Source organism: Mya arenaria, chromosome 12, assembly GCF_026914265.1.
Source record: "Mya arenaria isolate MELC-2E11 chromosome 12, ASM2691426v1".
NCBI lineage: Eukaryota > Metazoa > Mollusca > Bivalvia > Myida > Myidae > Mya > Mya arenaria.
Genome location: NC_069133.1, coordinates 68022856 through 68046096, shown reverse-complemented (window position 1 = coordinate 68046096; position 23241 = coordinate 68022856). Strand labels below are relative to the sequence as shown.

At 35.3% G+C, this 23241-nt stretch overlaps 1 pseudogene; it reads left to right on the top strand.

The window, feature by feature from the left end:
* LOC128210916 (probable ubiquitin carboxyl-terminal hydrolase FAF-X) overlaps positions 1 to 15588 on the top strand; it is a 59923-nt pseudogene extending 44335 nt beyond the window's left edge.
* The last annotated feature ends 7653 nt before the right edge of the window (positions 15589 to 23241 follow it).

Below are 23241 nucleotides of genomic sequence, written 5' to 3'. Positions count from 1 at the left end.
ATTCTTCACTCTTCAACATTTGAAGTTTGGTTTGTTCCCATGCGTTTGTACTTGTAGTGTGTGCACAGATGATAATTACTCAATGCTGAGTCAATGCTGATTTGGTTTTCATGCCCCTTCAGGTTCTTTACCCATCTAGAATGTTTAGTGCTGTAAAAAGAAAAAAAAAGTACTTTCTAACTAATTTGTATAGATAATAATACTGCCATACATATATATAAAATTAAATATAAACAGTTTAATATTTCTCAACATTATTTAAAAACAACAACAATAAGCTGATACATACATGTATATAATATAAAGAAAATTACTAAATTTATCAATAAAATTCATCATCACCACCACCATCACCACCTTCACCACTGGATTATAGAATACAGGGAGTTTATAAAAGAACAAACACCAACTCAAATATGTTTTATATGAAATACTCACATCATCTCTATCAGATGTGACTGCCTTGTGGATAGACATGGATGTCAAATCTATCTCAATGATCCAACAAAGTATTTAATGCAGGCTGGAATTCTTCATATAATAGTAATATTCAGTCATTTTCCTGCCTGAAAGAAATTAGACTTCTGATTATCAACCAACAGAAACTACAACCGTAAAATACAAATGCACATGTATTAATTATACATTCTGCACTAATATCCGTTTAAGCCAAGAGTAAGGGTTGGTAGGCACAAATGTGTAGTTGTTGTGCATATGGTTGATAATGATTCACAACAGTATGGCGTTCAACGAGACCTAGGCCAGAGTTTTTTTATCTTTAGATTTACGGGAGATTTTTCAAAAAGTTGGGTAAGGAGGAGGAAATAAAAATAAAAATAAAATGCATAAAATGTCCCGAAGGAGAAATAAATAAAAATAAAATAGATTTTTCTCCGATTTTTTTTATTTTTTAAACCTTCTTATATCATGAAGACAAAACACACCTAACTTGTGTCAGCTATTTCATCGGCTGAACAAAGGGTGAAAGATCACCATAAAGTTTCAAAAGCATAATTAAAAGGTCCTTTTAAAGACTGAAAATATTGACCTCAACACTGTCAGTTCAAACGCTTATTGAAATTAGTTGTATATATTTGTTCGAATGCATCTATGCATATGTGGTGCATATATTATCAACCCATAGATTTTATGAAACATGTCAGAGTTATCAAGAAATTAAAATGGCCATTTCTAACCTTTTGCCCACAATATAAGCACCTTTCCATTGTGAAGTATTCAAACATTGAACAAAGTTTCAGACACGGTATTAAAGGAGGTCAAATGTGTTTTTCTGTCTTTAACGAATTAGCACCGTGACAATTTACCGTGATGTGGTTTTTATATAGAAAATATTACCAAATAAAGTCCAAGCCCTGATGGAAATTCCTCTTCACTTCAAAGTTTGACAGGGCTTACGGATACACAGACATTCAAAATCTACATTTATGTACTTCACCAAAGAAAATTCAGGAGCATTAAGATAAATTTGACAAGTGATATATGTTTCAAAAAACCGGGTCTAAGAACTGATTTTAGAATCAGGCCTGAACAATATCCTTCCTATTCCAGCTATGCCCGTTGGTAATGAGCAACCGATCAGTATAACTTCTTGCACTGACTGCCAAATATCTTATGTTCAGATTTTTTTCTGTCTTATCGGAAACACACACTATGTTATTATTACATCATTTTCAGTATTCTTTAACGATTTAAATTCTAGATCATTATTAAACTAATTAACAACTACGAACTTATCACGATACCTTGTGTTTTTCTCTTCAAATATGTGATCGTGAAGCAGTGTGTTCAATGCTCCTCAGAGTCAAATTTAGAAAAAAATATCCATTTTGACTATGATGAACACGATATCATTTTGCAGTTTATGTTTGTCAGAAGCTATACATTTTTGCGCTGTAATCCAATTCATTCTTGTTAATATACGACGTGCGCCAATGACTTTTAATGGACAATACAACCCACGAATTTCTGTCTCCTTATTTTGCCCGGAAGTTGCGCAATCATTCCACGAATCGCGAACAACATACTGAATCTACAAAAAAATCACAATAAACACGCTTTAAGTTCTCCCCGGTTTGATTTAAATAAAGAAACATAAACATCGGAACGTCTTTGTAGTAAAACCTTTCAATATAGCTGCAGAAATTGCGAGAAATAAGGGGTATGACATTAACTACTTTCACTTTTGACAGGACGTTGTTATGGTAACGGGTACCTGTTCTGTTTCCCCGCGTATTTCCGACTGGTTTACGTGGTTTGTGCAGTAAAAAATCCGATAATGAATAACAATTAATACACCAGTTGGTTCTGAGATATGAGTTATAGAACACTAATTTTATTTTCTTCTTAACATTGGAACAACGTTCGTCGGAAAAAATAAAAATAAAACTACGAAAATGAATTTTATTTTTATTTGGGTTTTGCAATATTAAGGTACGGCGCTCCCGTAAATCTAAAGATATAAAAACTCTGGCCCTACACCAAGCAAATGAATGTCGCTTGTGTCCAAGCTGTCGTGGTTTCCAGCCCGAAACCATACATCATCTTTTAATACAGGTTTACTTTGAAAATATGCAGTTTGTAAACAAATAATGGGTATTTTTAAGTCTAATATTTTTCTAAGATAAAACAATCAAATAAAAGATTACATACTCATATCATATACATAAATGATGTACATAAGTACATTTAAAAATATGTAACATGTACATAATGCACCAGTCAATTGTAACCACGGCCCCCCAGGTCTGGGGATATGCTGGGAATAGCCGGGGAAATGGGCTGTGTTTTTACCTTTCAGGTGGCCTCGCAGTGCCGGGTGAATGCGGTGGTTTTGTCTTTGAGCAGGGAATATGCCTTACCTATAGGCTGTCTGGGGTACGGGGGCATATGGCGAGGATTTGACCCCGCAGGACGAGTATTTTACCCGGGGTTGGCTGGACCGAAAGTCAAAGTCCCAGCTATTCCTCGGACCTGGGGGGTTACAATTGACTGGTGCATTTTAAGTAGATATAAAGTACATGTATATAACATGTATATTGTATATTTATAGTACATGTACTGGCTAAGGTCACAAATCCGAACACTTTTTGAGGTTTTTCACAATTATCTTGGAGAGTTTTTGTTAAAGTAAGTTAAAATTGCGTATGAAACATCTTTGGTTAATGTGACAACATCTGTGAAAGTACAGTTTCACGATCTCATCAATTTCATGTTGAAAATCCTTCATTTTATGGACAGTAAATCACCCTTAATTTTATGCTTTGGAGGGTACAAATACCGAACACTTGAAAACCGCAAATACATGGTCATACGATTATAATTAATAAGTATGCTATATTAAATAAATAAACACTTAACTGCAAAGTTAATTCTTGTTTCCAATGTTTTTTAAAACATGCAATTCAAATGTAAAGCGTGATTTCTATTTATAAATACCTTAAATGTAGGTCAACATAACTGCAAAACCTAAAGATGCGCGTGCGCCCTCTGACGTCATTCCCCATGTACTACATTTTGATCTTTAAGGTATAAACATTAAATGGCATTTTTTTAGAAAAAATACTTAATAAAACAAGATGAAACTTCACAAGTGTAGTCAAGGCAAGCCTCTGTATTGATCTTGATCATTGAATAATCGATCACGGTAAACAAACACGTGTTTTAGCCGGTGTTCGGGATTTGTGCCCTGTTCGGAAATGTACCGTCAACCAGTAGAAATATTAAAATGCTGTCTTAACATTTAGCAAATAAAAATGATTTAAGAATTCCAAAGATAAATTAAAAAACCAAACATTTTTGAACACATAAACGTACACAACTACTCAAGGAAACTTACATGAATAGCACTTTGATACGAATATCCCAGTTCCATGCTGATTGTTGACATTAGTTTTTTCGACAGAAAATCTTCTCTTACGCGTATAATTCACTTATAATCCATGTTTTACTGTAATGACTCAAATTGTTAGATGTATCGTAATCAACTGTCAGTGTGCACTTTTAGTGTTTACTTATTTTAAACGTATATTCATGAAAAAACTTCACCGAATTTCCAACTATTAATCGACGATGTAAAAATTCCATTATTGACCTATGAATAGCGGGGAAATACCTTCTGGTTCTAAAAATAGCAACATCCGGATATGTGTAGTGTTAACAAAAAAATAAAACAACTCGGGGGCAATCGTAATAAAATTTTACTAATGTCACCTTCAACACATTAACAAATAAAGTTATGTGAACATTTAATATAATATCGATTAAATTAAAGAAAACAGCTTACCTCATGGTTTATTAATGCAGTAAACATAACAAAACAACATGAAACATAATTATTCCCATTCACATAATTACCGGTCCACACATTTTACATTTCATTTGGAACTCCTCCGAATATTTACATTTCCGGCACATGATATTACAGGTAACCAATCGGAAAACGTAAACGAATCGGGAACAGTTATTAAACTTATTTGTCGTTCTTCCGATATAATGTTTTGAAGATAAATTGAAGACAATCTATTCAACTATAAATAGCATTTTTAACACCCATGCAATCGCCATCAATTTGCATTTTTTAATCATAATGAAATAACAGTAAAACCAAACTGTCAATCAACTTAAAAAACACTCCTACCACTAACTTAAATAAATTCCCATTCCATAATAGACGCGCACTTCAGTGCGGCGCCAATCACTCTTAGATGTGTCACATTAGTTGGACAAGCAGACTATAGTGCTCACAGTAATGTTTCACTGATATATCTGATGTTACCAACTAGTATTGTGGTCTTAAACCAAATGTGTCTGGGTTCATAGTCAATGCAGTTCTTAACTTAGTCCTTATAAAAGGCTTTTTGATTATTTTTTAAGTCAATTGAAAACCCTTAACCCTTTACTTCATGTAAACCTTAGCCATTTCAGGCTGCCAGTGTATGGCTTATCAGTTCATATCAGTACCCCTACTTCATAGGAGATTATTGATATTATTGGAATTTTAACCCTCATGTATTACAAACCTATTTTCTTAGTATTTCTTTTGGTTTAATCAATAAGTCATCAATGTAAAGTTTATAGAGAATTAAATTTCCAATCCAGTCATATAAATTTTATTTTGTTATCTAAATTATTTCCGCATGATATTCATAAATAAACAGAAAAATATGTCAAATTTGATGAAAATTATTTTTTATTACACTTTTATTTATCAAACATAACACAAAATATTATATAAGCAACATATTTTTATAATTCATTTAATGCAACCTGAATTGAAACAAAGATGGACAGAATTAAAAAATAATTCACAACAAAGAAGCAGGGTATATTTATATATATGAAACAGAAGAAAAAAAAGAACAGTTGAAAACAGTCACAGTACGTATAACTTTCGGTTATTAAACACTACAATGAACAAATAAAGTTATTATTCAACTACTAAATGAGGCCTGCATGTTGTTGTTTACTAAATTTATATCGTTTATTGCATGTCCAGGTATTGTCATTGGGTTTGATTTTAAAAATCCTCATTTCTCGTATCCTTGTGTGCGTGACGCCGAGGTCCGAATTCGCCATCTCGACATCGTACTCAAACTCATTTTAATCGAAGCCAGAATGTTCCGATTCGTCAGACAAACACTGAAATATAAATGACATTATTCAGGAATGTTGTTTTAAACTGAAGTTAACAAGGGCAGAAATTAGCTCTACATTGCATTCTTGTGTATTCGAAAATACATGTTTCAACAGCTGATCGATGTTAAATTGGGTCATGTCAAAGTTTAACAATAGGGATAGTCATTATTTTATTACACATTTGTACTTACTTTCAATTTGTAGAAGCAGATGCGCATTTTTATGACCGGATTAGCGAAACAGAAGTAACACATATGTGCCATATAATGATTTATGGCCTTTGTTTATACAAGCCAGATGATTTTTTGTTTATCCAACATGGCCGACATTTTGACACATTTTCGAACCATGACCTGTGACGTCAGGCGCGTGATCAATAAAATATAGTTGTATTATTGGTAGTTACTTATAACTTGCAGTATTGTGTAAATTTCCACGAGGAAAACGAGACAGGAATGCCCACAAACCTGCGCAGTCAACGTTTTACGCATCTTTGATACCAGTGACCTTTTTTCGCGATATTCCGAAATTCTTTAAATAGTAACATAGTGTTTTTTTTAGTGCATTGTATTTATCGATGTTTATACTTCATGAATATGAATTTATAGCAAATAAACAAGTATCAGGTATGAAAATAAATGCCCCTACATTACGAATACGTAGGATTACGTATCTATGAAGCTATGGATAAAACGTTAAGATCCGTATCTTATGGATAGATAAGTAAAATTGCATATCTATGAAGTAAAGGGTTAAATTACAGTTTTATTTAAATTTCTTTTTCTCAGGTTGGAATTAAGTGCAGCCAATAATTGTAAAGTATGACTGACAATTGATCTTTTGTGAAAAGCAGTTAAGCCTTGCATCTTAACCCATTTCATTCTGAGACCCAGTTAGATATGATACCTTGAATATCTGGGCATTTTCCAATAACTGATAAGCCATCTGCCTTTTTATGACCATTGTGTTGTATAAACACTAATAACTTCTTTATTATTGGTACAAGACCCAATAAAGATTACATATTTGGAAAGGAAATAAAAATATGCACATGTTTATGTAAGTTTTATTAGCAAATGATTTTAAATAAATTATTTTTTGCAAGTTAACCAGGTGATGATGAAAAAAAAAACACCAAAAAATAAATACCGTATTATATCATGTATAGGACGCTAGCATAGATAGGACGCAGGCAAAAAAATAGTTGAAAAAACGGGTAAAAACCCTTAATATATAAGATAGGACGCAGCGAAAAAATGTCAAAATCGGAGCCGAAAAATTGAGGTTGGTAAAGTATTTATAACATATATTGAAGTAAAAAAAATGTATATAAGGCATATTTCGATAACTGTCTTGTGTATTTCGATAATTATCGTCGTATTTCGGTAATTTAGTGTACACAACAATGATATAAGTCTTGACATTTTGAGAACATTCACGCATATTATAAGACTTATACAAATGCTGTAATAGTCCTGAAACGCCTTCTGACTGACAGTCAATCGTTGCAATAGTTCCACATGCCTTTTGAATGACAGTCAACCGTTGCAACCGTTGCAATAGTTCCGACATGCGTTCTGAATGACAGTCAACCGTTGCAACCGTTGCAAAACTGTGTATTGTCAAAACTGATGATTGTTTTGATAAGGCTTGTCGCTGCGCGGATTAAAGCATGTCAGGCATAATTAATGCGTGTCGGTAATTATCCTTGCCAGCGGAAGGCACGACGGGTAAAGTGCGAACAAACAACCATACGGTATTAACATCTCAATAGTTCGTTCTATGGATGTTTTTCTAATGACAGACAGCGGGTGTTTTTCACACCTTCGCACATTTGAAAAAGATTTGATAGTGACAATAATGCTACTTTGCGTTATGCACATTTTTTTATTATTTTTTTAAAAACAGTAAGATACAACAAAATGTTTTGTAAAATATCGAAACATTAAAATCATGAACAACGATTAATTGATATTTACCTCCTTTCCCGATTTTCCGTTGCCGTTATAACTCAAACCAGTTAAAGTGCTGACTCACATCGAGTTTTTGTGAGTAGCGTCCCTTTTGTAAAAAAGTAAGCACTCATGTTTGTTTTCAATTTATTTCTCAATAAATCATTTTAAAGTAAACATTTCTGCGTGTGTTAACTTGCGTGATTTTACCTATGTCAGTTGTTCTCTTCGGTGACGCAGTACAGATACTTACTTTTACCGCGTTCTTCCCCGGTCCGATATTTTCGACCTGAAATGGACTTGGAAAAAAACAGATGCAATTCTAATAGCATAGAAAGGACGCAGGCCCTTTTTAAGACAAGAATTGGAGGTAAAAAAGTGCGTCCTATGCATGATATAATACGGTATGCACAAATTGAAAGCAAAAAAGCACACATAATTTTTTTCAAATGTCACATAATCCAATGTATGAAAGTTTCTAAATTAATCTGTCTTTAAAATGCAGAAAGAATTATGCGTATATTTTAAATCTATAAAAAGTTATAACAGTTTATATCATCCCATGTCCACTTCGGAGCAAATCGGGCGGGTGGATGTTCATCGCGATGTTGGTTGGAATAGCAGTTTGAATCCTCGACCAGTAAGGTCCAGAAGTCTTGCCCCCATAACAGTTTAATTGATAAATGACAGTAATGCAATATCCTGGCTTTCTTGGGTCATATTGTTCTTTAGGACCACCATTCTTTGTATTCCCACTTGGAAACCTTGGGGTGATCCTCTTTGTCATTCAATCATTCTAGAACTCCTCAAGATCGTCATAAAAACTCCACCAAATAATGCAAATGTCATAGTTTGTGATTTCTATCGATGTTTTAATATGTCTTCTGTTTGTATCAAACAAATTCACATAAACTTCGTCATTATAACCATCCCAATATCACTATCGTCACTGTGGTCGAAAGTCCTATCCATTTCAACCAAAATTTGCATCAAAATCGCAATAAAAAGCTTAAATTTAACTCGATTTTTGAGTTTTAAAATTATTTCTTCATTAAAATTTTCTGCGCATCTATCTGCGCATAACATCCGGTCATTCCGGAAAACGTATAAACCGGAAACAATACAGTCAAAACGAAAGTAAATAAAGTGAAAGTTCAGTACGTCGTAAAGGGTAACTACACCAAAAGGTGTATCCCGAATGAAATGGGTTAAGAGATGTATAATAACCATGGAAACACAAAGAATCCATTAAAATTTGAATGTTCCATTCTGTCAGATATACAGTTGTTAGAAGTTGCTTTGGTGTTTTGCCCATGCATCTTGAGACGTTGTGTTTCAGGGGAGATTATTGACACCGACTGTGATGAGAAGGGCCAGAGCACAAAGTACAAGTTGACAGGAGTGGTGGTACACTGTGGTTACAAAGGCCAATACCAGACTCTACTTACTCCGCAGGTATTTTGTTGTGGATAGATATAGCCGTGTTTATAAAGTACATTAACACCACCACATGTGGTACACAGTCTCATACGTGTGATCATTATCTCATAGTCTCAATAAGTAGGGCTCCTGAAGATGTATAAATTTGGTAATGGAAAATTGTATTAGTACACAATTACATGTTGTATACTCAGTAACAGTGTAAATGACTGTGTAAATAGGGTTTGCTCATGTTTATGTTACAGGAGTGAGGGCTCATCTAAGTGGTACAAGTTTGATGACGGTGATCATGTCATAGTGTAAGATGGATGATGGGTTACATCGGGGAGGTGTTTGACCACTTGCTAAAAAGGTACAGCAGTAGTAAGACATACTATCTAGGTGATGTGGTCACTTTAATGCAAGATCCCATTAACTGCTTTTTACTTTCTTTATAAAGTAGGGTGATAAATGGTTGTTTTTAAGCTTGATGCTATGTTGAGTCATGGAGCTATTGACAAGCTAGTAGTAACTGATGAAAAACCACAGTGGTTTGCTATGTGTGAATGGGAAAAAAATCACATAAACATGGCTACATCATGTTTTTTCGATGAAATATTGGGTTTGATCAGTGAAATAACAACAGTGAATTTTCACTGCAAAATAATGTGTGAAAAAATCAGCTTTCTGAACTACTTTAAAATCCTTTGTAGTTACTTCCCCTTGATCTAAACAGAACACTTCTCTTTGAACCAGAAAACGTTGGCAAAAAAATGTTTAATATTTAAAGAAACGTTTTATAAATTTAGATAAAATATATATTTGGAAATTAGCAACTTACCGTTTATTACCGGTTATCCCGTTTTTCAAATGTTTTCTTGATCTTGAAGCTGAATGTTCGAACATTTGCTTTCATACCAAACAAATTACAGATGAAAACAACTGTTCGAACATAAATAGAATTTTATATCATTGGACAAAGGTACTTGGAACTGTTTTCATTGTAGTACGTAAAACGAGCTTACCTGAAAATCCACACAACAATTAACAGATAATCTGATAACCCAAGTGTGGCATTTACTCTTCACCTGGAAAACAAACCTGTTTTCAAGCAAAACAGACTGGTCTCTGACAGTAAGATGACTGAATATTCATGCATCATGAAACACAGTCTAAAACTAAAAAACCCAATGATTATCCGCATTTGTTTTGCCAACACATTTGACCGTCCAAATTTTCATTCATTAAATGGCAGTGTAGTTATTTGGTTATGTATTCATGCCCCGCTTAAAATAAAAGTGTTTTCGTAATTTTTGAAACATGTGCAGTAAGAAAACATCATTGAATACTGTTCATAAAAGCTTTGCACTAAAAAACGAGCGAATAATAAGCTAAAAGAATGAATAGCAGAGAACTTTTTCTCAACAAACTGAACATAAAAAAAGGTGACAGCTATAATTTTCGTGATGGGCGCCCCATGGGTAGCGGTGTAAATAACACCCTTTTCAAAAAAGTGGGTAATTAAGAAATAAATTACAAAAACTAATAAAACTCCGAAAATTAAGCATAAAAGAAACAGAAAATTTGTTTATATCAATGTAAGATCATATTTAACTTCACTCATGATCATAAGAAAACTATATTTTCTATGACACTCTTGAAATAAAATATGATTTTACACTGAAATAAATAAATATCCTCTATATATATATAAAAATATGAAAATTGTGAACAGTTGTTATATTAGCGTTTGTGGTGGTTCCTTTTTTCCTGAGTAATTATAGAATTTGTATAACAGAATGACATATCAGCGGCAGAAGAGATGGTGGAATGCTTATATATTGTTCCACGAAAGAATCGATGATGTGGATGATGAAATAATCACAAAAACTGTGCGTGGTACTAAGCAAAGTAAGTGAGACCTTCACTTAGTATGTGTATATATATATATGTGTGTGTGTATGTGTGTGGGGTTGTCCAGTTAGTTAACTTGATTCTCACCAAGACATTCCCGATATGATTCCCTGCCTGGGGGCATGTGAGTGGTTTGTGGTGAGCAACTCGGAAAAGTGGTTTTTCTTTTGATTGTCCTTGTTATAACCCCGACAAACGAAGTTCGAAGGGGGTATATTGGAGTCACCCTGTGGTCGGTCGGTCTGTTGCAATTTACCTTGTCCGGAGCATAACTTAAAAGCTATTGGATGGATTTGGATTAAACTTCATACAATGGTAGAGCATAATGAGAGGAAGTGCAGTGTATAATAACCATAACTCTATTCTTGCTAATTACTGAGTTATTGCCCTTTGAAATTTGAAAACTATTGGATGAAATTTAATAAAGCTTCATACAGTGATAGATCATAACGAGAGGAAGTGCAGTGTACAGGAACCGCAATTCTATTTCAGCTAATTACAGAGTTACTGCCCTTTGTTACTTTTTCTTGTCCGGAGCATAACTTGAAAACTATTGTATGGAATTTAATAAAACTTCATAAAGTGATAGATCATAATGAGAGGAAGTGCAGTGTACAGGAACTGCAATTCTATTTCAGCCAATTACAGAGATTACTGCCCTTTGTTACTTTTTCTTGTTCGGAGCATAACTTGAAAACTATTGTATGGAATTTAATAAAACTTCATACAGTGATAGATCATAATGAGAGAAAGTGCAGTGTACAGGAACTGCAATTCTATTTCAGCCAATTACAGAGATTACTGCCCTTTGTTACTTTTTCTTGTCCAGAGCATAACTTGAAAACTATTGAATGGAATTTAATAAAACTTCATACAGTGATAGATCATAATGAGAGGAAGTGCAGTGTACAGGAACTGCAATTCTATTTCAGCCAATTACAGAGATTACTGCCCTTTGTTACTTTTTCTTGTCCGGAGCATAACTTGAAAACTACCGGATGGAATGTAATAAAACTTTATACAATGGTACAGCACAATGAGAAGGAGGTCAGTGTACATGAATCATTACACTATTTTAGCAAATTACAGAGTTATTGCCTTTTTCTGTGTTTTTTTGTCAAACTTTTGTCCAGTAACTTGAAAACTACTAAATGGAATTTCATAAAACTTCATACAATGATAAATCATAATGAGAGGCCGCGTTCGGGGGTATTAATCACCTTCAGTGATAGCTCTAGTTATATTTGTGACACTATCACTTTTCAAACAAATTCTTGATCTCAAGACATTAGATGTAGGTTGGATGAAAATTTGGTATATAAGAAGAGAAAAAATGAATTATATCATTGCATTTTCATTGCTTAATACTTTGGATGGCTTGGGAAATGATTCATTATCAAATTGGATTGGGAATTCATGGATATACTGTTAGTTTGGATTTAAAGATTGACAAGGCCAGAGCTTCACAAACATTAATGATGTTATCACGAATAGGTGAAATGTTTTCATTAAGTAAAAAACAAGGAAAAACATTTACTGTCAAGTGTGATTGTTACATACCATAATTGACAAAATAACTTCTTTACTGATAATGTCAGTACAGCTTAAAGAAAGACCAATTAAAAAATATATCTGTCTATAGTCTTGACCTTTTATGCAGCTGTGTGAAATGTTTCACTGATTAGCCACAGCCACGCGAAAGAACCATGTTTTATTAATTGTGTATTGAATATTTATATAGGGATTTGGATATGTGTTTCCCTTTACAGAGCTTCAGCGACGGAATGGTACGAGGCGTTGACATGTAACCTCCGTTCTAGCAAGTCTGTATGTATCTGGTTTGCCACAAATGTCATGTTTCCACAGCCGGGAAGGTTTGCTGAAGATCTGCTAGAATGCCACAGCTCTAAGGTTAGGTTTATTAATAAAAAGAGTACATGAACATTGAAGATTTACCTGTATATTTGGCCTATTTACATATATTTTTATTTTCGCTGATCATCCTGTACTATATTTGGCAAATTAGTAAAAAGAATGAAATTGAGCATAGTGCACTACTAATACGTTCATGCCATTTTGGTGGGGTTCTCATAAAAATTTAGCCCAGAGAAGGGTTTTTGTTTTGGACTAAACTATATTCTTTATTGTATTCTTCCTAAGAAACAATAAGGACAAAACCGTTGACACATGTATGAAAAAAATCAATTGTTGCCTTAGTCTTAAGTCTGTTGAATACATTAAAAATCTGCAGCTGAATCAACACACAGTGTGAGCAAATGACTTATATTACATTCATATTTACATTTATGTACTTGTAACTTAAATGGAGACAGCATTTTTTTCTTCATTCATAAGCTTCATTCAATTTGACTGCTTACAATACAAAAAATAAATAATAAAAAACATACATAAAATAGCTCCTGTTGATTGATTGTTTGAGCATAAAATTTACATTTGAAATTGAAAAAAAGAACTATTCATTAATTGGTGTCATTATTGTGTTTATATTGTACAGGTTCGAAATGTGTTTGGCAAGGTTGTGGTGTGCCTCGCCCACTTCTCTCTTAATGATGGAGCATTCTCCGCCCAGGGGCTCCCAGGTACCTTCATTATCTTGAGGAAGAAGTGTAGATATTTATGATTATAAATCTGATACATGAATTAAAAAAATTATCAACAAAATAAGCTTGAGTTGAGGGTTTACCTTTTTTTATTTTTTTATGATGAAAATCAAATAATATTGTCTTAGTCTTGGTGTCTAGGTCAGACACGTAGTGTAGGGTCATATGACATAGGGCTAGGGCCAAAACTAGAGTGTCCTCTCATAAGGTTTTTTTTGGTCATATATATAAAAAAGTCAAAATCCTAAAATAGATGGACCACCGTTTTGTTGTGGGCTGATATTTTTTTAGGATTTAATCCTTCTAATTATAGTGGGGTTAATAACCAACACCTGGTAGGTGTAAGGGGCGGACAGCGGGCCACTTTTAATGTGGAAAGTATCCCTTGTTATTAATCCCCAATTTACCTATAATATTAATTGAATAAAAATAATTAATAACAAAAGCCAAGTTGCATTATCACTTTTTTTATATATATAAATACTGATTATAGTGGTGGGATGGGGATTAATAACAAGGGATACTTTCCACATTGCTATGCTTGGCCTTAACTAAAAAAAACTTGGTACATTTGTGAACTTGGACTAGTTTACTGCAATCTTACATTTTTTATCATGAAGACTCTGGCTCCATTCTTACTCCTAAAACATTTTTTTATACTTGATGTGATTACAAGATTCTGATTGGTTGAGAGCCAGGTAAACAATCTTTATAAATGTTAATACAGTAAACAACTTTCCCTGTAAGTATACGAGTAATACAATTTTATAATTAACAACATAATTCTAAGTCAGTATCACTTTCAAAGATCAGAAAAAAGTATATTTACCTCCACACAAGTCTGTTTACTGTAAATTCATCATACATGTATGTGTTTGTCCCCTAGTATCCTAATGATGATATATCTATTCCACCAAAACTCAAGTACCTATGTAGCGGACCCCGCTGCCACGTTGAATGACCACCTGATGACAATGGTGTTACAGCTGTTCATGAAGGAAGTCTCTACAACAGTACTTCCATCTCTTCCTCATGTACTCTGACCTCGGCACACAGGAGGTATGACTCTTTCAGGCAGGGTACTGTACTTGGTTTAAATTTCGTGATTATTATTATTATTATTTATCATCATTTGCAGATAAAATAAGAGGTTCATATATATCTGTGACATAATGTGGCAGGTAATTTGACATTCACAATAATGTTTAATTATGATGGGTTGGCAATGAACAATCAGTGTTAGAGAGTGCCTTTAAGTCTAATGTCCTTCAGAAATGTCACCTGTTGAAGCTGAATGTCCCACACCTGTTTATGATGATGGCATTGGATGATGGGAAGACCCCCCCATCAAGTACCCTGCACTGAGCTGAGCAAACTGTATCTGTGGTCTCCCTGCTGGTTCGCTGTCATCCAAGTGTACATCTTCCAGGGTATTAACACTTTTTTGGAGCTTTTTCTGTGAGGTTTTGACAGGTGACCTTTGAACATTGTTTAAAACTTTTATTGGTCTTTCCATAAACTATTTTACAGGTAGAATTTGTGCATTGTTTAAACTGTATTATAACCAAACTTTAATTGTTGCGTTATACTTGTCATTTGAAAAGGTACAATCATTTAATTGTTTGCACTGAATTTGATGAAGTTTGCATGAAGCATAAATCTTGAAGCAACTGATTTAAGCTTTGAATATTGACAGATGGCAATGCGGTTTAGTTGTTCAAAGCAATATTTAAAAATCTTGGGCACTTGAATATTGATGCTTTCTAGTTGTTAATGAAGTATTCTTCAGAGTCAAGCCATGAATTGTTACCTATTGAGAGAGTGGATATTAATATGTTCTTATTTCAGCCTAACCTGAGGAGCCCCAGCCAAACCCGTTTGGTGACCAGATATTGATGGAGATTCAGCCCCAGGTGGCCGTTGTGCTCATTGCTCGCACCAGCTATGTGAAGAAACACCTTGAGGACTTTAACAACTCGGAGGACCCGACCAAATTGCTCCGGGTAAGGGGGGAGGGGATTGGTTAGGGTTTACAATGACTTAAAGTTGGCTTGTTATTTCTTTTTCGCTCACCTGTTTATTTAAGACATAAAAGGGAATGCAATGTCATAGCCTTTGTGTTGTTGTTGGTGTTGGTGTGCAAAAACTTACCTTGGTCATAACTTTAAAACAAATGTTCATAATATTGAAATGAAACTTGGAACACATATTGCAAAAGATAATATTCTTATTTAAAGCAATGCCCATTACATTGACTTGAACTTTTGTTGAGTTATCTTGCTTCTTCAAATGAAAAAAGTCAAGCCTTTGCATTTTCTCTGAGACCTTAGATAATCGTGATTCAATAAATATTGATTTGCCATCTTTCCTTATGATATGTTTTATTATGCCTCCGAAGGTGGGCATATTAAAATCGCACCGTCCGTGTGTCCGGCTCAATAACTCGTGTCCGGGCTGTAACTTCCTCTTGTATGGACAAATTTTAAAATAACTTGCCACATGTGTTTGACATACCAGGACATACCAGGACAACGTGTCGCGTGCAAGACCCATGTCCCTACCTCTAAGGTCAAGGTCACACTTAGGTGTCTATTCACAGTGGAATGCTGCATATAAGGACATAGAGTATAGGTTGTCGCGTCCGGGCTGTAACTTTCTCTTGTATGAACAGATTTTAAAATAACTTACCACATGTGTTTGACATACCAAGACGATGTGTCGCATGCAAGACCTGTGTCCCTACCTCTAAAGTCAAGGTCACACTTGGTGTTTATTCACAATGGAATTCTGCATATATAAGGACAAAGATTATAGGTTATCGTGTCTGGGTTGTGACTGTCTCTTATATGGACCGATTTATAATAATTTGACACATGTGTTTGACATACCAAGAGGACTTGTCATGTGCAAGACCCGTGTCCCTCCCTCTAAGGTCAAGGTCACACTTAGGTGTTTATTCACAATGGAATGCAGCATATTAGGACATAGAGTATTGGGTATCGTGTCCGGGCTGTAACTGTCTCTTATATGGACAGATTTATAATAACTTGCCACATGTGTTTGAAAACCAAGAGGACTTGTAACGTGCAAGACCCATGCCCCTACCTCTATAGTCAAGGTCACACTTAGTGTTTATTCACAATGGAATGCTGAATATAAGGTCATAAGTGTGTAGGATGTCAAATATTGGTGGTATTTTTATGTTTAAAAATAACTTGCCTTATGCATTTGACATGTAAAGGCGAGATCAACTTTTCATGTACTGACCTTGTTTATAGGTCAATGTCACATTCGGGGGCATTTGTCACATACTGGGACAGCTCTTGTTTTGACAAGGGTTATAAATGAAATAAAATAATATAATATTTATTTTTTTATTTAATATTTAATTATTAATATAATTTGATTTTAAGGTCATACTGCTGTATTAACATTTATGCAAAAAGCAACAGAAACAAGCTCAGTAGCTAAAAGTTCAAACATAAACCTAGTTTAGTGACACTGGGCAAAGACATAGAACACAATATCACAGACAAGAAACATAGAAGAACAGCACAAAACTCCACAAACAGCACAGTGCATACATACTATATACATAAAAAAGGTATGTTTATCAAGAATTGTTAGGTACCGTCTTGGAACGGTCAGTAAAATGTAAATTTAACTTTAAATTTTAAATTTAACTTTGCTCTTTTTCAATTCCCCTAAAAGGCCTATACAGAAACGGACTGCTTATCAGTAATTTGGCTATTGACTGGTAGGTGTAATCTGGCCACTTGCCTATGTGGTAAATGGTTAAATGTGCCTTGCTATACAAAGCTAGAATTTTAGCAGGCCCACAAATCATTTTACCAGTGTAGGGCTTGTGCTTATTTTTTACCACAGCAATGGTATACTTTTGTCTTGACTAATGTAGAGTGAGTAAATGTTACCCCTGTTAATTTTTAAGTAATTTTTACAAACCTATCGTTGCTGAAATTTAAAACCTATCCAAAACTTTGTTTCAAAGACATGTACCGTTTATGAATGTTATTACAGATAGCATATTTGTACACATAAGAGTTATGGCCCTAACTGGATATACTGTTACAAATGTTACTTCTGGAGGACTCCTGACAGAACCATCATAACACTCTCAAAAGTGACTATTGAAACTTTGCTTTAAAAAACCCATCTCCTCTGAAACTACCAGTCTATATTCAATGAAACTTTATAGAAAGCTTCCTTGGGTGACCCTCTACAAAAATACAACAAGGGGTCACGATTGATCAACAACAACAACAACAAAATGGCCGACTTCCTGTTTTGCTTTAAAAAAACATCTCCTCTGAAACTACCTGTCCAAATTCAATTTGACTTTACAGAAAGCTTCCTTGGGTGACCCTCTACAAAAATACAACATGGGGTCACGATTGATCAACAACACAACCATCTGGTCAACTTCCTGTTTTGCTTTAATAAACATCACCTCATAGTTGTGGCCCTTTGCTTAGGTGAGCATTTTAGGGCCATCATGGCCCTCTTGTTGAAGCTATACTGCCCTGAAACTTGGACCATATTACTTTTTGACCTACTTTCTTATTATGCCCCCCTTCGAAGAAGAGGGGTATATTGCTTTGCACAGGCATGTCGGTATGTCGGTCGGTCGGTCGGTCCGTCGGTAGACCAAAGCTTGTCCAAGTGATAACTAAACAATTCCTGGACGTATGGTCATCAAACTTCACATGAAGGTTGGGCCTGACCAGTAGATGACCCCTATTGATTTTGGGGGTCATTGGGTCAAAGGTCAAGGTCACAGTGACCTTTAATGGTAAAATAATGTTAAAGCTTGTCCGAGTGATAACTCAACAATGCCTGCACCCATGGCCCTCAAACTTGACATGGAGGTTGGGCCTGACTAGTAGATGACCCCTATTGTTTTTTGGGGGTCATCAGGCCAAAGGTCAAGGTCACAGTGACCTTGAATGGTAAAAGGTTGTCCGAGTGATAACGTGACAATGCCTGCACCCATGGCCCTCAAACTTGACTTGGAGGTTGGGCCTGACCAGTAGCTGACCCCTATTGTTTTTTGGGCTCAATGGGTCAAAGGTCAAGGTCACAGTGACCTTGAATGGTAAAAGGTTGTTCGCGTGATAACTCAACAATGCCTGCACCCATGGCCCTCAAACTTGACTTGGAGGTTGGGCCTGACCAGTAGATAACCCCTATTGTTTTTGGGGGTCATCTGGCCAAAGGTCAAGGTCACAGCGACCTGGAATGATAAAAGGTTGTCCGAGTGATAACTTGACAATGCCTGCACCCATGGCCCTCAAACTTGACTTGGAGAATTGGCCTGACCAGGAGATGACCCCTATTGATTTAAGGGGTCATTGGACCAAAGGTCAAGGTCACAGTGACCTGGAATGGTAAAAGGTTATCCAAGTGATAACTTGACAATGGCTGCACCCATGGCCCTCAAACTTGATATGGAGGTTGAGCCTGGCCAGAAGATTGTCCCTATTAATTTTAGGGGTCATTGGGCCAAAGGTCAAGGTCACAGTGACCTTGAATGATAAAAGGTTGTCCAAGTGATAACTCAACAATGCCTGCACCCATGGCCCTCAAACTTGACATGGAGGTTGGGCCTGACCAGAAGATGACCCCTATTGATTTTAGGGGTCAAAGGTCAAGGTCACAGTGACCTTGAAAGCAAACTTGACAATTCTTGGACCTATGGTCATCAAACTTGACATGGAGGTTGGGCCTGACCAGTAGATGACCCCTATTGATTTTAGGGGTCAAAGGTCAAGGTCACAGTGACCTTGAAAGCATACTCGACAATTCTTGGACCTATGGTCATCAAACTTGACATGAAGGTTGGGCCTGCCCAGTAGATGACCCTTATCAACTTTGGGGGTCATCAGGCCAAGGTCAATGTCACAGTAACCTTTAACACAAAAAAGTTAACAAATCTTCCCCCACTGATAACTCAACAATGCCTGAACCTATGATCATTAAACTTGACATGGATGTTAAGCCTGACCAGTAGATCACCCTTATTGATTTGAGGATTCATAGAGGCAAAGGTCAAGGTCACAGTGATCTTGAATGGTAAAAGGTTGTCCGAGTGATAACTCAACAATGCCTGAACCCATGGCCTTCAAACTTGACTTGGAGTTGCATCTGACTTGTAGATGACCCCTTATGATTCAAGGGGTCATCGGGTCAAAGGTCAAGGTCACAGTGACCTTGAACGAAAAAAACTTGTCTTGTGATAACTTGACAATGCCTGCACCCATGACCCTCAAACTTGACATTTAGGTTTCTGGTGACCAGCTGATGACTCTGGATTTTGAGTTCATAGAGTCAAAGGTCATGACGGTCATAACACACTTTATCCTCACACTTTAATGGTCATAATCTTAAAACAGCAACAAATCAGCTGTCATTTCGGTCCATGCATATTTCATTCAATTGTCCATATAATCCTGACAACATGGCGCTCAGGGGGGCATAATGTTTGACAAACATCTCTTGTTTTTGAAGCTACTGACCTGAAACTTGGACCATGTGTAAAGTTTTGTAAACAATTATCAATAGGTACTCTGACAGGTGACATTTAGACCTACTTTCTTACTTTTTAAAGCTACAGCAATGAAATTTGGACCATGTGTACAGTTTTGTAAACAAATTTCAATATTACTTTTTGACCTACTTTCTTATTTTTGAAGCTACTGACCTGAAACTTGGACCATGGGTAAAGTTTTGCAAACAATTATCAATAAGTACTCTGACAGGTGACATTTAGACCTACTTTCTTATTTTTAAAGCTTCAGCAATGAAATTTGGACCATGTGTACAGTTTTGTAAACAAATTTCAATATTACTTTTCGATCTACTTACTTCTTTATGAAGCTACAGAAATAAATTTTGAACCATGTGTACAGTGTACAAATCTTTTTTTGCCTAGAGAAAGAATCTTAAAAGTGTAGGCAGGCCATTTTGTGATGCTGTTTAATAGACACCATTGAACGCTACAAGGAAAGCTTTAGTTGGTCAGATTATTTGATAGACACCATTGAAAGCTACAAAGAAAGCTTGACTTGGTCAGATTATTCCATGGCATGGGGAATTAATGGCCCTTAAGAGTCTGCGGCTTACCATTTTACGGAAAAGGCTATTTCTGCTTTTATGAAATTACCACAGGTGGTTAATACTTGTCTCACTCTATATGTGTTTAGTGTATCATTGCCAAACTTTCAATTTATGTTGCATATAACCTGAAATGGAACTAAAGGATTTTTTGAAGTAGGTAACTGAACAGGTGGATGATATTTTTATAAACATTTTGACAGTTCATGAGCTATTGTAACCATCATTTGTAATGGCACATTCATTGTGAACAGGTCGAGGGCATCAAACTTAATGGCGAACAGAGGCAAAGATGTTGTTGGGGCAGAAAAAGGTTTCCCAAGTGCAGAATGATACATAGGCAACAAGAGAAAGATGATTTGATACTGGCATATTGGTGATGAAGATGGAGACAACCTGGACATGAAAGATAAGTGTTTGAGAGGATTCTTGTAGAGAGGGTAACTTAAACAGTGGTTACATTTTGACCTAACCAGGATTGCCCCAGCCATCCCCAATTGGTTATGGCTGTTTGAATTTGCTATAAATGAGGCTGTGAATAGAACAGAGCCTTCCATTAGGCCTCAGTTCCTTTAGCAATACCCACCAACGAATAAATAGATTATGGCCCTTGAAATTGTCAACAGTTTAGTATGCATTAGAGCCTTCATAATTTCATTGCATGTTATATGTAACAAGACTGTAATGGCAGAGCCAATTAATTAACAGAAAGTGTTTCAAGTGAACTACCAGTAGAAAATAACCTAAAAAGACAAGTCAGTAGAGCATCTTGTTTGAGAGAGTTGTTCTTTGAGGAGAATGTCATTTTAGCTCACCTGAGACTATTGTGATTGTTTAATGTCTGGCGTCCATTGTCAATATGTCTCGAAACCACATGGCCAAGAAACATTTTTGGTATGCAGTTTGGTATGCAGCCTCATGTAGAAGTCCTTAACCAAGATTGTTCAAATAATATCCCAATGGTTCAAAATTGGCCAGTCCTAGAGGTCCGAAATTTTCGATATACTTATTTGTAAAAGCTTTTAAAATCTTCTCTGACACCACAAATTGTGTGGTCTCAATATCTCATTAGTCTCTGGAAGGATTTTGAAATAATGTTTCTTGTGGACATAATTAGCATTTTCTGTTTACGCCAAAATTTATCCAGGTATTGTCATATTGTCATGGACTTTCAGCACATGTGTACTAAAAAATAATTTTCACCATTGGTACAAAGCTTTAAAAGATATCCAAACCAAAACAAGGTGCACATGCTGCCAGCGACAATTTGCACTTGCACAGCAAAGCTCATAACTATGGCTTCTATAAATGTGATGTATGCCCCTTATTTGATTGGAAAAACAACCACAGACGAGTGTTTGCATTTGTTCTGCCTGGTCTTTGGCATAAAATACCACAGAAAATGTGTTGACTATCAATGAAATAATACTAAGCTTAATGTGTTCACATAAAAATCTATTTTCACCTTATACATGCTTCAGAATGTTCTTAAAGTGAGCCTTTGAACCAAAGTGTAGTTGAAATGCTATGAGGACCTGTTGACTATCTTTCTTATTTTTGAAGCTACTGACCTGAAACTTGGACCATGTGTAAAGGTTTGCAAACAATTATCAATAGGTACTCTGACAGGTGACATTTAGACCTACTTTCTTAATTTTAAAGCTACAGCAATGAAATTTGGACCATGTGTACAGTTTTGTAAACAAATTTCAATATTACTTTTTGACCTACTTTCTTAATTTTGAAGCTACTGACCTGAAACTTGGACCACGTGTAAAGTTTTGTAAACAATTATCAATAGGTACTCTGACAGGTGACATTTAGACCTACTTTCTTATTTTTAAAGCTACAGCAATGAAATTTGGACCATGCGTACAGTTTTGTAAACAAATTTCAATATTACTTTTTGACCTACTTTCTTATTTTTGAAGCTACTGACCTGAAACTTGGACCATGGGTAAAGTTTTGCAAACAGTTATCAATAGGTACTCTGACCGGTGACATTTAGACTTACTTTCATATTTTTTAAAGCTGCAGCAATGAAATTTGGACCATGTGTACAGTTTTGTAAACAAATTTCAATATTACTTTTATATGTAACAAGACTGTAATGGCAGAGCCAATTAACTAACAAAGTGCTTCAAGTGAACTATCTGTAGAAAATAACCTAAAAAGACAAGTCAGTAGAGCATCTTGTTTTAGAGAGTTGTTCTTTGAGGAGAATGTCATTTTAGCTCACCTGAGCACTATTGTGATTGTTTAATGTCTGGCGTCCATTGTCAATATGTCTCGAAACCACATGGCCAAGAAACATTTTTGGTATGCAGTTTGGTATGCAGCCTCATGTAGAAGTCCTTAACCAAGATTGTTCAAATAATATCCCAATGGTTCAAAATTGGCAAGCCCTAAGGGTCCGAAGATTTCAATATACTTATTTGAAAAAGCTTTTAAAATCTTCTCTGACACCATAAATTGTGTGGTCTCAATATCTCATTAGCCTCTGGAAGGATTTTGAAATAATGTTTCTTGTGGAATGATTGTGTTGTTTT